The sequence below is a fragment of the Myiozetetes cayanensis genome, unplaced genomic scaffold, assembly GCF_022539395.1.
Source record: "Myiozetetes cayanensis isolate MyiCay16 unplaced genomic scaffold, myiCay2020 scf7, whole genome shotgun sequence".
Taxonomy (NCBI): domain Eukaryota; kingdom Metazoa; phylum Chordata; class Aves; order Passeriformes; family Tyrannidae; genus Myiozetetes; species Myiozetetes cayanensis.
Genome location: NW_026087964.1, coordinates 20,469,912 through 20,484,650, shown reverse-complemented (window position 1 = coordinate 20,484,650; position 14,739 = coordinate 20,469,912). Strand labels below are relative to the sequence as shown.

The 14,739-nt window shown below is 42.0% G+C and overlaps 1 protein-coding gene across 3 annotated transcripts in view; it reads left to right on the top strand.

Annotated features, from left to right (window-relative positions):
• RBM47 (RNA binding motif protein 47) overlaps positions 1 to 14,739 on the top strand; it is an 80,303-nt gene that overhangs the window by 30,230 nt on the left and 35,334 nt on the right. The window contains exon 1 of one of the 3 annotated variants that reach the window (XM_050338445.1): positions 5,378 to 5,451. The exons of the other annotated variants lie outside the window; for them this stretch is intronic. The gene's annotated coding sequence lies outside the window, so the exon portion shown is untranslated. Of the gene's footprint in view, positions 1 to 5,377; positions 5,452 to 14,739 lie in introns of those variants that run through there. 3 annotated transcript variants of the gene reach the window in all.

Sequence of the window (14,739 nt, the reverse complement as noted above, 5' to 3'; positions counted from 1 at the left end):
TGCACCCAATGCCATCTTGATGGCTGCCAGAACAGGTGTGCCTGCCAGGCGCTCCTTGTGCCACGGGTACTCCTGGAGGCATCTATCCCCAGACCACTGACAACCTGTCCATTTGCTCCTCTGCAACTGGTCTCCACAAGCAGAGACAGGGGACCAGGGATGTGATGGGGACATTGCTAAAGCACTCAAACCACACAGACCCCTCCTGACTGCCCAGTGAAGATCCTTACTAAGTCAGTACCACTGAAACCTGAGCCTGAGATTCTCCCTGTTCACACAAAATTGTCCCATCAGGGAAATCCCAGAAGCAGCTTAGCTGAGAGACATTTGCATTAAAATCAAGCCCATGGGTAATGCACATATGTGATTTTAAACCATTGCGTTTCCAAGATCCTTTCCTAAGAGCAACTGTGGGTGGCACCATGCAATTCAGCAATACATCTAGAAGTGGCTGAACAGCTGTGAAGAAGGGAATATTTTGAAATATTTGTCTACAGTGTGAAGTTGCTAAATCATTAGTATAGTCTGGTCTTACAAAACACAGATAGAGTAAAAATAGGCCGTTCTCCCTGAAAGCTTTGGATTATAAGGTTTTGTAATACTATTCTGAAAAAAAGCTGCAAATAAGGGAGTGAACAAGAAAGGTGGGATGTGTTTATTTGTTTTTTGAATGAGTCTTTTTTGAGGGAGTTTTCTAGCCTGACATATGATTTTGTATCAGCATTGCATATTCTTTGTTAGCAACTTTACAGAAACTGCTTGTAAATACTCCTTCCCATCAACATTGAGTTTCCCTGTGAATCATGAGCAAGTTTTCTTGTGTATTTTGCAAGGTCTGTTCTCTCCAAGGGAATAGTGATGACTGAAACTCTTATTCAGTGAAACCACTAGCCAAACATCCCTGTGATCAGCTAGCAGAGGCATTTCATAAATAGTTCCCTTACTATCTCTTTTATTATCTGGAGGAGTACTTTGTCTGTCCAGTGCTAAGGATTCATTCCCCAGTAAATGAATATGTACAGGGCATTTTGCTGTGAAAGCCCAGCACAAGATACTAAATTATGGACCAAAGAGATGAGTAGGTATGGCAGGGCTGTAGATCTTGCACTGCTGGCATGGCCAGGTAGGATTTCCAAGAGCCCAGACACCCAGTCAAACCCACAGCTGGAGAAGTGTCCTCATGTGTGCCATGTTCAGGCCACTGTTGAAAGAGCCCTCTCAATTCATGCTTCAGATCTCTTCTGTTTTCCTGTATGATAAAGATCTCCCACAGCTCACAGTGATTATTTTCCCCCTCCCACTTGTTTTTTTAGCAGCAGGTAGTTGCTAGTCTTTCTGCTCCAGAAGGAGGGGACGTACCTCCTCCTGTCGGAGGTGATCAGTGCTGTACCAGTATTTCCTGGGGAGGTGGTTTCAACACGTTGCTTAGGGATGGGTCTGAACATATTCCTGATAAACCCATGTGCTCAGATGGAGGTTCTTTACTGGGAATGGAAAGTTTTCAAAGCCTCCACAGTAGACCCTCTGGATCTGCCTGTACTGTTTTCCAAAGCAAGTGTTGCACTGCAGGATGAAATACAAATGCATCTGTTGAAAGAGAACTGGAACAAAATTAACCCCATTTAAGAATCACAGAAATTTCCCCTGTGTTACCTGATCCCCACATTTTAGTTTTGTTGTCTGATCTCTGTTTTGTTAAGGTTGTTAACAATTTGAAGGTAAATCGGTGTTTCATTGAAAGTGCTTTGTGAATTTTAGGTGCTTTTTCACTTTTAACATCCATATCTTTTACTTACTCCCAAGCGTGTCTGCAGTTGTATGGTGCCTGTATTAAATTAATGTTTGACTTTACAGTCTGTGTGCTGTACCACCCAGCACCTCCTCCATTTGCAGTAAGTAAATATGTAAGTGTTACGTTGCCCTTGAAACCTGTGCTCTGTAACAAAGGTTGTATGATGAGAAGAGACCGAAATGCCAAGTTTCTGTGGGTCACAGACCCTCCTGCCAGCTATGCATGAATCAGAAACCCACCCACAGTGATCTGTGAAAGCATGGTGTGATACACTTTGGACCAGGTGACACAAGGACAGACTCGGCCGCCTGAGAAGCATCCACCTCTCTTTGAGACCTCAGCTGCAAAAACCTCATCTCTGAGAGTGGAAAATGTGTGAATGACAGACTGAGTTTTCACAAGGTAGTAGCTATACAGGGAAGAATTTTTTTCATTGCTCGTGCAACAATGAAAAAAAGTTTGGTTTCTGTTGCTTTATATCAGCTTATCTACAAGGGCAGATTTAGTGGGAGGACCCATCAAATTTTCCACTGGTCTGTTTGCCCAGGGTGACATGATACAACTATAGATGTGTTGTGCTAAAGTCATCACTTTTCTCTGGTAGCTATACCTGGCAGCTGCAACTGATAACTGAGTTTCTTTGAAGTCCTTTGGCCTTGGGGGGTCAATACTATTTGACTCTCTTAGTACTGTACCAGGCTAACATGATTTGTAGAAGTATTAGCGCCCTGGAGAAGTGAGTATTTGTACAACCTTCCCATAACAGGCAGTGACCTTGTCTATGCTGCCAGGCAAACTAGATTTGAGCTGGCTCCATAACCCCAGTACCAGTGTGCCACTCTTCCACTTTCAAATCTCACCACTGCAGCCTCAGTTTTCAAGACTGGACCTTACCATGCAACACAGCAGTGATAAAAACTATATCTGTTGCAGATGTGTGGGCAGCTCTCCTCCAGAGTCTTTTGCTGAAATGCTACTACAACCAGGAAACAGCAAGTTGGCAAAAGCAGACCTTTTCACAGAAACGTGATCTGTTCCACCCAGGTTTTTCTGGGAAGATCTGAGAGATCTTGAATTAAATCGTTATCTAATCAGAAAAGAGAACAGCTTGGCTGGACTTCCTCTTTCCTCACCTACTGTACCTCTCTGGGAGAAGCCATCCTTACCGGGTGGAGCAAGATTGCTATGAGAAGGTCCTGCTCCCTCGAACTGGTAAGGCAGTGTCTTCAGCCCAGATAAGCTCTTTCAGATAACATCCCTCTTTCTGCCTGGGGTCTCAGAGGTGATAGCCACACAGCTGAGACTCAAAGCAACTCTGAGGAATAGAAGGGTGTTCTTATTTCCACTGGGGGATCAGCAAGGCATCAGGAGGCTAACACAGAAGCACTGAATCACAGAGTATGCCGAGTTAGAAGGGACCCACAAGGATCATTATGTCCAGCTCTTGGCCCTACATAGGACCATCCCCAAGAGTAGCACCATGTACTTGAGAGTATTGTTCAAATATTTCTTGAACTCTGTCAGGCTTGGTGTTGCAATCACTTATCTGGGTAGCCTCTTCCAGCACCCAACCACCCTCTGGGTAAAGAGCCTTATTCTAATATCCAACCTAAACCACTCCCTTCAGGCCACTCCCTTGGGTTCACTCATCACCACGGAGAAGAGATCAGTGCCTGCCCCTCCTCTTTCCCTCACAAGGAAGTTGTAGACTGCAGTGAGGTCTCCCCTCAATCTCCTCTTCTCCAGGCTAAACAGACCAAGTGACCTCAGCCGCTCCTCATATGGCTTCCCCTCAAGGCCCTTCACCATCTTCATTGCCTTCCTTTTGACTCTCTCTAGTACCTTAATATCTTTCTTACATTGTGGTGCCGAAAACTGCACACAATACTCAAGGGGAGGCCACTTCAGTGCAAAACAGAGCGGGACAATCCCCTCCCTCAACTGGCCGGTAATTTTTTGCCTGATGCCTCCCAGGACATGGTTGGCCCTCCTGGCTGCCAGGGCACTGCTGATTCATATTCAACTTGCAATCAACCAGGACCCACAGGTCCCTTTCCAAGGCGCTGCTTTCCAGCATCTCATTCCCCAGTCTGTACATCCAGGGTTGCCTCATCCCAGGTGCAGAATCCAGCAGTTTTTATCACTGAATTTCCTCTGGTTGGGGATTGCCCAGTCCTCTCATTTGTCAAAGTCTCTCTGCAGGGCCTCCCTGTCTTTGAGGGAGTCAACAGTTCCTCCCAGTTTTGTGTCACGTGCAAACTTGCTCAATGTCCTTTCCAGTCCTGCATCCAAGTAATTTATAAAGATACTGAGGACCACAGGGCCTAAGATGGAGACACTAGTCACCACTGGTGACAGGTCACCAGTCTGATGTTACCCCATTCACTGTTACCCTCTGCGCTTGACCCGTGAGCCAATTGCTCACCCACCACATGATGTGTTTATCCAGCTGTGCTGGACGGTTTGTCCAGAACGATCCTGTGAGAGATGGTATTGAAAGCTTTACTGAAATCCAAAAAGTTTACATCAACTGGTTTCCCTTGATCAACTAGGTGGGTTACCTTGTCATAGAAAGAAATCAGGTTGGATAAGCTGGACTTTCCTCTCATGAAGCTGTGCTGGCTGTGACCAATGACTGTGTTGTCTTTCAGATGTTTTTCTGTACTTCCCAGAATAATCTTCTCCATAACTTTACCAGGCACTGAAGTGAGACTGACGGGCTTGTAGTTTCCAGGGTCCTCCTCTTGACCTTCTTGAAAATCAGGAAAACATTTGCCAGCTTCCAGTCAGCTGGGACCTCTCTGGATTCCCAAGACCACTCAAAAATCCACAAGAGAGGTTGTGCCATGACAGCAGCCACCTTTTCTCCTTAGGGAGTGGCAGAGGCACCTTGTCAGCACTGCACTTGGCTGCCAAGCCCATTTTGTCTGCCCTCTGCTTGTAATTGTTAACTTGCTCAGAGTAGGAAAGCTCTGGCTAGCACAGGTAGAGCTTTAACTCTGAGACACTCCTGAGAAGCCAAGACACAGGAGTAGAGCAAGGTAAAACATTACAGATTGCCATTTCTTTCCTGTCTTCAAATTTAGGCTCCCTTTGCATTATTTCATCATGCTGTTTCAAGTCTTTTTGTTGTCATTTTGAAGTTTCAGCTGTCATTTGAATGCCAAAGATTTACTTGGAAATTACTCCCACAAATTAAGCATTCCCTCTCAGCCCTCAGCAAGGCACGCCCAGGCTTGCATGTAACCTTAGAACAATATGGAGAAAAGGCTATCGTGACTTACCTGCCACAAATTATCTATTAATAGCACCATTTATGTACTCTTTTTTTTCCCTTCATGGCATGCTTTTCCTAGATCCCTTTCTTAGTAGGTTTCCCCTTTTTTATGTGCTTTGTTTTTCCTGTGGTGGACAGGGGAAGCAGAAGAGGGGTGATCTTTTCAGCACTGGCTCTTCACCCATGTCCCAGCACTGCCTTCCCCCACAGGTGTTTGCAGGGAGGGTGGGACACGTGTTGTTCACAGCCTGGTAAAACATTGACCAGCGCAGGCTGACGAGGCCGTGGAAGCTCAGGGCTGCCCAGGGAGGCAGGCAGGCAGGCAGGCAGCAGGAGCCCAGCAGCAGCCAGCACCCACGGGAACACTCCAGCTTCTCCCCAGGTACTGTTTTCCACTTTCATTTTCCCAGCTTTGAAAGGCAGAAGGGCAACGGCGCTGCGTTATAAGGTTTGCCAAAGTTTCTGTCCTTGGAAGTCAGTAAGAGGAGTTAGCCTTGCTGTTCTGCAGTTTGCTGTCGTGAGCTGTAGCTGACTGCATGGTGTCATCTAAAGCACAGGTTGATTAACCCACACTTGATTAGCTAGTTGTTTGGATTTTGTTCTATCTTCAAACTAACAAAATTAGTGCATAATTAACTCAAACCAGCTGGCTTCTGCTCTTCTTCTAACTGAAGAGTAGGAACAGAAGTCAGATTCTAATGAAAATGTGTACACCAATTATTGCAACAGAGTTGTGGGTGGTGACTCATGCTGAAAAATACTTGCTGATTTTTGAATGAAATTTGCAAAAATAGGCAAAGTGACTAATTTTTCAAGATAATTTTTTGCTTTTCAAGATTTTTTGTTTCATTTTTCAAGGTTTTTTTTCATTTTTCAAGATTTTTTCCCACGTTTCAAGACAGTAGACATAGAAAAAATACCAGGATATAAGTTCCAGGACTGTATATGCTATTCAGAGAGGTGAAGATGAATAGATTCAATAATTGTTTTAATTTTGCTCAGTGACTGAAAGTTTCTACCACCCAATGGAAACTGACTCGTTCATGCATGAACCATCCTCCATGTGTGCTTTGCTGATCTGGATGTGTCTTTGTATAAGTACATATGGTTAGTGACTCCTCAAAAACTACCTTTTACACCCCAGGTAACTGACAAATAATCCTTAAGAGGGCTCAGTGTGAAGTGAGTGACATGTAGTCAGTATTCACAACTCACAGTATATTTTGTGTGCAAAACAAAATGCAAGAAGTAGATTAAAGAAAAATAATCTGTTGCTTTCAGTTTATGAGTGTTTGTCCCTAGCTGTGCTTGCTGCTTGCTTCAGTCCCCCTGATATGACAGAGATCTTCTTGATGCGTTGGCTAACTGGGCTTGCACATGACATGATACTTATGCTCAGTAAGTGCTCAGTGGTGTTAGGTAGTAGTGAAGTGCAGTAACACATTTACTTTATTAAAAGTAGTCTAAGTGTGGCTCCAGGTCTTAGCACTATTAGAACTCTTAGAGCAAAGTGCAGAGGAAAAGTGTGGAGAACAAAGAAACTGGATTCCCACAAGTTTCTGCTTTAAAGGACTGAAATATGATTCAAGAAAAACTCTGGTGAAGGCTGTACTATAGTTCCAGTCTATTGGTGAATGTGTAGATATAAAACATGACTATGATTAAATCCTGTGATTTTCATGTGTGTCATAGTGATGTGTGATTCTTGTCCTCTCCTCCCAGGAACAGTGGTTCCACTATTTGACAGTAAATTGTATTGATGTAGAAGTTTCTTCTGCAATGACTAAAAAAAGCAGCAAAATCTTGTCTCAGAGTTCACAGCAACTGAATTTTAACAAATAAATATGTAAAATGGAAGACAGTGATGACAATGTTATCTTGTCTGTTTGCATACAAAGATAGGGTTCTAGCTGGTGACTGTAAGAGAGATTATGTGACTTAAATGTAAGGTATAGGACTGTTGACAAAATCTGTTCAGTCTTTGAGTCCTGTTTGCACTACAGAACACTTCTCGCAGAGCAACACCAATCGCTTTCTGTCTCTGAATCAAGGAGTCAAAAAAAACCCTATCACCAGATAGGCAGGTTTCAGGTGAAGGGTGCCATAACCATCTGTAAACGATGAACAATTTCATTTATTTCAGCAAATAATAACATATTATTGCGAGCTAAAATGAAGCACATTGTTTTCATCCCCTGTGCTTCATTCTCAGCACAGCTGTTTACCAAGTTTCAGTTGGTTAAACCTGTGTACACAGACTGAAAGGAACAGGGCTATGCAAGGGATCATGAGGACAGCCTGGTCTGCAAAATCTTTTTCTGGATATGCGAGGTGGAAAGACTGATAATAATACTTAGCCTGGGCTACTTACAGAGAGTTTCTAATTAAAGTCTCTTTTCACCCTCAAAGGCAGTCCCTGTGACACAGGCATTAATGCTAGACCTATATGAAATAAAATGTCCTGGATCCCACAAAGATTTCATAGTGACACTTTTTAAATTTTCTGATTGTATTTGAACCAGAAATTATCGTGTTAAGGGGATGTATTAAAATGGGAATGATCTCTTCAGATACTTTATAAGGGAGTGATGCCCTCGATAGAGATGCCAAAATGGATGGCAAAACCAGAAACCCCACCAAACAAAAAAACCCATGCAACCAGAATTGCAGAATGGGGCATGGCAAAACTCCACTGTCTCCCTCTCAGAAAGTGTCAGGCTTTCCCAGCTTGCTCACATGTGCCAGAGCCCCACATGGTGAGCAGGGCCGTTTTGGAAGCAGAATTAGCCTTGGTCGCTGCTCTCTGTGAGGGGTGACAGGGCTGTCACTGGGAGGGCACCAGGAGGAGCATCTGGGCCATGCGTTCAGTGACCTCTGGCACCTGAGAGCTCAGTCCAGGGGCTTACATTTGTTTACTGTACTTGTTTGTGGAGCAGGTATCACACTACTGGTGAGATGTTGCAATTGCTTTCCTTGATTCCCCATTACAAAGACATTGACAACAAATCACCTGGATCAGATGGGTAACTTGGGGTTTGTTGTGCTGGACTTCTTTGTTTAAGAACACAGCCCAAGGGACAACTTAAGAGCCATTATTTTTTCCCCCTGACCCAGCAGCCACATGGCACCTGGATAAGGCCATTGCAGGTGTTTTGGGCTTGAGACACAAGAGCCAGCAGCTCTCCAGTCTCTAGCAGAAGTCTCTTGCCTTCTATGAGGAAAGCTCCCTGCTTTTCTCTCTGAATACTGAAAATCTGTTCTATAGATGTCCACTTGTACACCACCCACATGACCAGAAAAGCTCCTTTTTGTTACTTTGGGAGCAATTTTAAAACACTGGCATTTAAGTAATCTATTTCCTTAAGGCAGAAATGTGAATTTTGCTGGGGGATTTTTGTGTTTTATAGGAGTAACAGTTTTCTAAGGAAAACTATTTAACTTTTCAGAGGCAGTTGCAGAAGTATATTTTTGTGTCAATAAGCTGCTTCAGTGAATGAAATTACCAGGTAAAACACAAACCTTAAAGGACAGTGATCGGAGACAAGCAAACTTACCCTTGCACATTTCCATCTAAGTAGGAGTACTAGCAATGCATCAAGACCCCAGCTTTTCAGTTTTGCTAAAATAACACAAATTGTTAACCCATGAATTGCAGCTGAAGGTGAAATATAATTTCTGCAAAATGAAGTAACTTTAATTATTTTAATTTTTAAAATTAATTTGTGCTGGATGCATGTATATGCATTTCCCAATGGTCTCAATGAAAAATGAATGCTTAGGTCTTGATTTAGTTTTTCCTTCTTTGCAATGTGTACTTTTAATGAGAATATTTCTTTATCCAATTTGTTGTTTCCTGTAATAACTTTCAGAACTTCTGTCTCCTCAGAAGTCAGACATTGCACAGATCAGAGTGCAGCATATAGTTGATGATTAAACATATCTATCCAAACGAAGGGCAGCTCTGCCTTCCCCTCCCCAGTGCTGGGTCACAATGTTTCCTTTTACTTCCAATATTAAACAACAATTGTCAATATCAAACAGTATTGACTTACACTCTGTAAGGCAAAAGTAGAAATAATAACAAATAATTTTAGCAGAAATGTTTCTTTTTAATGGCTGACTAAACAAAGGCTTACTTCTCATACCACAGCATCCTGACTCGTGGATTTACTGCTCTTCTTCCATGAATCTCCCGGGCTCTAAGAGTGAAAAACAAAAAGACAGAAGTGCCACAGTGCCTTTTATCTTTATATTTGGAAAGAAACAAGTTTGAGAGGTCAACAGATTACCTCTCTTGTATCTAATAAGTATTTAGATTAAAAACAAAAAGCGTTTGTTCAAACCAGAACTTTTTGGTGTTGACGGAAGAGTCATCCTCTACTGACTTCTCATCCCTTCTGAAGAACTGCAGAAAACAGTCATTACTCATTATTCCAGTCTTTTTTGTCTCCTGCAAAGATATTATCAGACAAATGCTGTGGCTCTATAGCAGCCATGTAGTTTTTAATGGTCTCCAGAAAAAATGCACGTCTTTCTTGGATCTTCTTTACTCTGGGAAGTCCCTGTTACTGCAACAGGAAGCAGCCCCTGCAGCAGCCCTTTGACAAGGATATGCTAAGCTTTACTGAACAGAATACTTTCACCTGAAAAACTGGAGATGCTTTAAAAGGAACATTGCTAAGTAAATATTCTGTAATGCACAGAAACAGCTTTCAGAAACAGCTTTTTCTAACCTGGTTTATGGCACTTTTGTTAATGCTTCCCCAAGCAATACTCAGGGTGACCACTTTATCATGAAGCTCTTCCACTTGAACGGCTCCCAGAGATCATCAAACCACACCTGTAGTTAGTTCTTTGAGGGCAGACAACTTTAGAAAGCTGAAACTAAGGGCTTGACAATAGAAAATTAATTGATAGGCATCTTCAGGATGAATTTAGCATTATTACTTGGTCCATTGGTGTTAATTGGTGGGATTAATAGATAAAATCTTGATTCTGCAAAACCTTCTCTACCTGGTATAATGTTTATATATGCTAACTTTATCCTTGGGACCTACATTGCCATTGCATACTGCATACTGAAGGGGCTTCATCAGGATATGCTCATGAGTAAATGCTATGTCTGAAAGGGCTATGCCTGCTTGGGCTGTTAAACACACATAATGTCAAGGATGGCTCTGAATGGATTTCCAGGGAAAAAAAGGCTGTAGTACTGAAAAAGTTATAGGATGCGCCTTTGGACCTCTACAAGCCCATTTAAGCATCACACCTGCATGAAAATGTAGGAAGAGTGTCTGGGATTACTGCATGGACAGCTTGTTTGGCTTGGAATTCGGTACCATCAGTACAGATGGTGGAGACTGGGTACAGTGGAGGTTACTGGAGGTATTAAGCACAATGATTTTACCTAAAACTTCTTGTCAATCAGTATGGAAACATAAAGCTTAGCTCTGTCTCAGCAGTCAGGTGGGAAACTCTTAGCAAGGGGTACATTGTTTGAAACTGTGCAATGCTGTAAATACAGATATTATCATATCACAGGGACTGCAAAACCATTATCACAGGGAGGAGCATGAGATGATCAAGCCCATCTATCCAAATGAGTATTGCTGATCCCAGAGGTCTCTGTGGAGAGGACATGCTGCCCTTGGTAGAGGGAAGGCTGAAAGGCAGGAAAGGAGCTCTGAGCACCTGGTGTATCAGGAAAACCTTGTAAAAACATTCCATGAAAGGGAGCAATGTCACAGAAACAAACAGGTAGAGTGGTGAGTGAAGGGAGTGGGGGATCCATAAGATTATCCAGATGCCTGGACTTCAGTGGAGCTGCCTTTTTCAGAGGCTTATCACACTCTGTAGTAGAGAGGGGTCATCTGGGTGGAAATCCAGGACAATAGTGCTGAGGAGCAATAAAAGGGGTCTAAACAAGCCTGTCTCCTTGACAATAGGCAATAGTCTCTTCCTTTTCACAATCTGGAGATAAGGGAAATGATCAGTACATCCAAAGGAAACCTATTTTGGCAGGCTCAGCAGGCTACTGTCCTCTTCATTGAAGCCCCAGTGGGGTTTCACCCTGGACTAAAGTCACTGAAGACCCTCCTGGTCCATTTTGTGTTGTGCAGTTGCTACAATGAGGCTGAAGAAAATTTCTTTCAGATCAACCAGAATGAAAACCACCACTGTGATTCTGTACAACCACCATCATTACAGATAGCCCTCATTAAAACTCGAGTCAAGCACAGCTGTTGAATATGGTGCTGTTCTATATGCTAAGTTTTTTCACTCTAAGTAGTAATCTATTTTCTACTGCAAAATATTTTTATATAAATGGTGAGTTAATGCTGATGTTGCATACAAATGCTATGACTCTAGCTGGAATAATGTACATGTCTGCAATTGAGCATTTTTCAAAGTGACTGCTTTCTGCACAGACATAGACGATACGTTTCAATGAAAAATGTGTTTCCTTTTAGTTGGTTTTTAAAATGGCAAATAGAAAGGTGAGCAGCCACTTGTAAAAAGAAGCAGGATACACAGAGAGCTTTGTTTTTAAACTTCATGATGACACATCTCCCCTGCAGAAGAAGCGAGGAAAGACATGGAAATTAAATCCGGTTAAGGCATTTCAATTTATGTTCATTCAACACTGTAGGCTCAGCTCTGCTCTTCATTTGCATTTAAACAAGGAAGTTTCAATAAAGAAATTGTTGAATTACCTGGGAGTGTCTTTAGGGCAGCATGAAAACACAGTGAAAATTCTTCTGTTCATTAACTGCAGTGGTAGGGAGTTTACTGAGACCTCTGGCTACATTTTGTTGGAGGCAGGTGGGGTCCACCCCAGACAGTACATATATCATTTTAGACATAGTGTAAATGTGCTAATGTAGATGATATTTAAACTGTTTTCATTTGCCCAGATTTTTTACTGCATCGGGAGTCTAATTAGAGCTTTGTTTTATGGAAAACTAAATAACTGGGTTAAAAACAAATCAAGAAGGAATTATCTCCAAACCATACAAAACAATCATTCTTAGTCAAATTTTAGAATTAGCAAACCTGGTAAACTCATGTTTTCATGAATTCTTCCATTTTTTTCCTTACCGAGGTGAGCATCCTTCTAAACTCCTACTTGATGAAGGAAAGGGATTCTGTGCTAGCATCCCATAACAGCACTTCATGGTGCAGATCTTCATTAGCCCTGGATATGTAGGACTTTCCAACGATGCCAATAGACTTTGTGTCCAGAGTCCATGATTGCTCTACTTGGCAAGTTATTAACTGGCACTTAATCTTATAATGGTGCTGAACTTTGAGGCTTGGTGATTTTGTTCTTGAATATACTGGAGAGGTATGTTAAAAAAAAAAAAAAAAGGCAAGAAAAAGATTGTTTTGAAGAAGTCAAATTTTGACAGTGTTTTGGGAATAGAGTTGTGCTAACATGCCAAGCTATGGGAGATAGGATCTGTGTCTTCTCTTTTGTTTTTCTGCTTGTCCAATCCAGTTCCAGGGAGTTTACTGTTTTGTTTAAACTCGTGTTTTCCATAGTTGTAATTATGTAAATTACTCAAAGTTAGTGTTATGCTTCTGTCAGTGAAGTCCAAGTAATTTTAAAATTCTAGCTTATAGATTAGTTTCTGTGCTAAGACAGCAAGAACTGAAAATGTCTCTGGTTTGTGTCCTTCAGGCTGTTAGCATGCAAGATCTATGAGATTGTGTAAGGGGGGCATCCACAAGGACCTAACAAACAAATGTTCGAACAAATCAGTGGGTGCAACCTCCCACTGCTCCTCCTCTTTAATGCGTCTGATCACCTCGCCTCTGCAAGGGGGTTAATGCTCAATACTCCAGTATCTGCAGGTGGAGTTTTGGTATTAGAGAAGACAGCAATTCCTGACAGAAAACCCACTGCACATAGATCAGCAACTGGCTTTTGACCATTCCAGATCTAACTTTAATCTGATTAAGAAACCAAAAAACATGCTGCTTTTTTAACTAAGCAACTTCATAAATGTGAAATATTTTTAACTGTGAGGGCAGCTTTTTGAGATCTCAAATTAGCATATTACATTGGTGGTATTCTTATACAAAATAGATATTCCTGTTTGCTTATAAAAATATTTTGGAATATTAGTTTTTAGGCATATAGTTGATTTATGGTGTGTATAAGTCTGCTGTCATCTCTATCAGTAAGAGGTGGATAGGGTCAAGTTTTTTGTGGGTTTGTTTTCTTTTTTTCATTAATGTGGGACCGAATAAAGAGGCTAGGAGGTGAGGTTTTTTAAGAAAACCATCACTAGAACAAATGTACCAATCTGGATCATCTGTTCAAGTCAGCTTTCAAACAGGATTTATTTCTGATTCACGAACATGCTTTATTTCTCATTTATTCCTCTGACTGCTCACGTGAAAAAGAACAGACACAAATACCAGCAAGATGAGATCCCTTCCCCAGTCCTAAAAGCAAGGAAAATACAGAGTGAAGGGCAGGAGAGCTGCAGACCAGCTCACAGTCCCAACTGTCTGGTGGGCACCTGCATGGTGGCTCCATATCCAGGTCCATGACCACATAGGTCCAGTGGAGACAGCAATTTTGCCTTGCTGAGGGGAACACAGTGCAAAAACACAATGGGTGTTGACTGGGCAGATACTGAAGGGGGAAGCATTCAACCTTTCATAGCTTCTCAGATTATTATACAGCAATTAAAATGGCTCCCACCATGCAAAAACATGCCATCAGGTAACAGGACACTCTGACTCATTAAATACACCCTTGCCAAAATCTTTTCTGGAGTGTTCCAGTTTCTTGCTTGGGTCATGATGTTAAATCATTACATGCACTCAAAATCTATGAGCCAGCTACTCACTGGATGAATAGACCCATAAACACAGCTGTGCTGGCAGCTCCCTTTTTAAAGCTTCTCTCCAAGCATTTGGCTTGGCTTTTAGAAATAGCCTGTTTCTTTTGCACAGCCTCTCATCTCCGAAGCATGACCCCCTTGCTGAAATCTGGTTGTGAAATACAACTTTTCCATTCACCTGCTAGAAGTGGGATGCTTTCTGTGCAAGCTGGGTGTCATGGCACAGTATTTTATTCCTACTGTTTGGTGATTTAAGGCTCTCAGCAGCAGGCTGCACCATGATGTGCTTCCGTCTTCTCTACTTGCCTGTCTCTTCCTAGAGAAAGATTCCATTTCCATTTGTGTAGGGGTTTTTTAACCACTTGCACTGCAAATGTCCATGAGCGGGGGGCAGGCATGGCGATGTGTATAATAGTGCTTATACCTCCCTTAAAATACTCCAATGCTAGATGCAAGTTTCTTCACATTTATAAGTTAAATAACCTTTTAGTTGTAGGCCTATATTTCATACAACTCCTCCACTTCTGAGAAACCAGAAGGAAATCAAGTTTTGCCTCATCTGATCCCAGGGTAGGTTTTTCCTGGCAGATTTCAGTAGCATCACAGAAAATCCTTTGGAGGTATGACACCAAACATTTGCAGCTTGTGCCTCAGATTTTAAAATTAATTTTGCCTACTGGACATTGTTTTGGTCTAGAGTAACTTTTGTAACCAGCAATTTTTACTTATGTTTATTAACTATGCTGTGTTGCTTAAGGGAAAACAAAAAGTAGGTAGCAGACATTTTATTAATTTAAATTGATATGAATTTATTA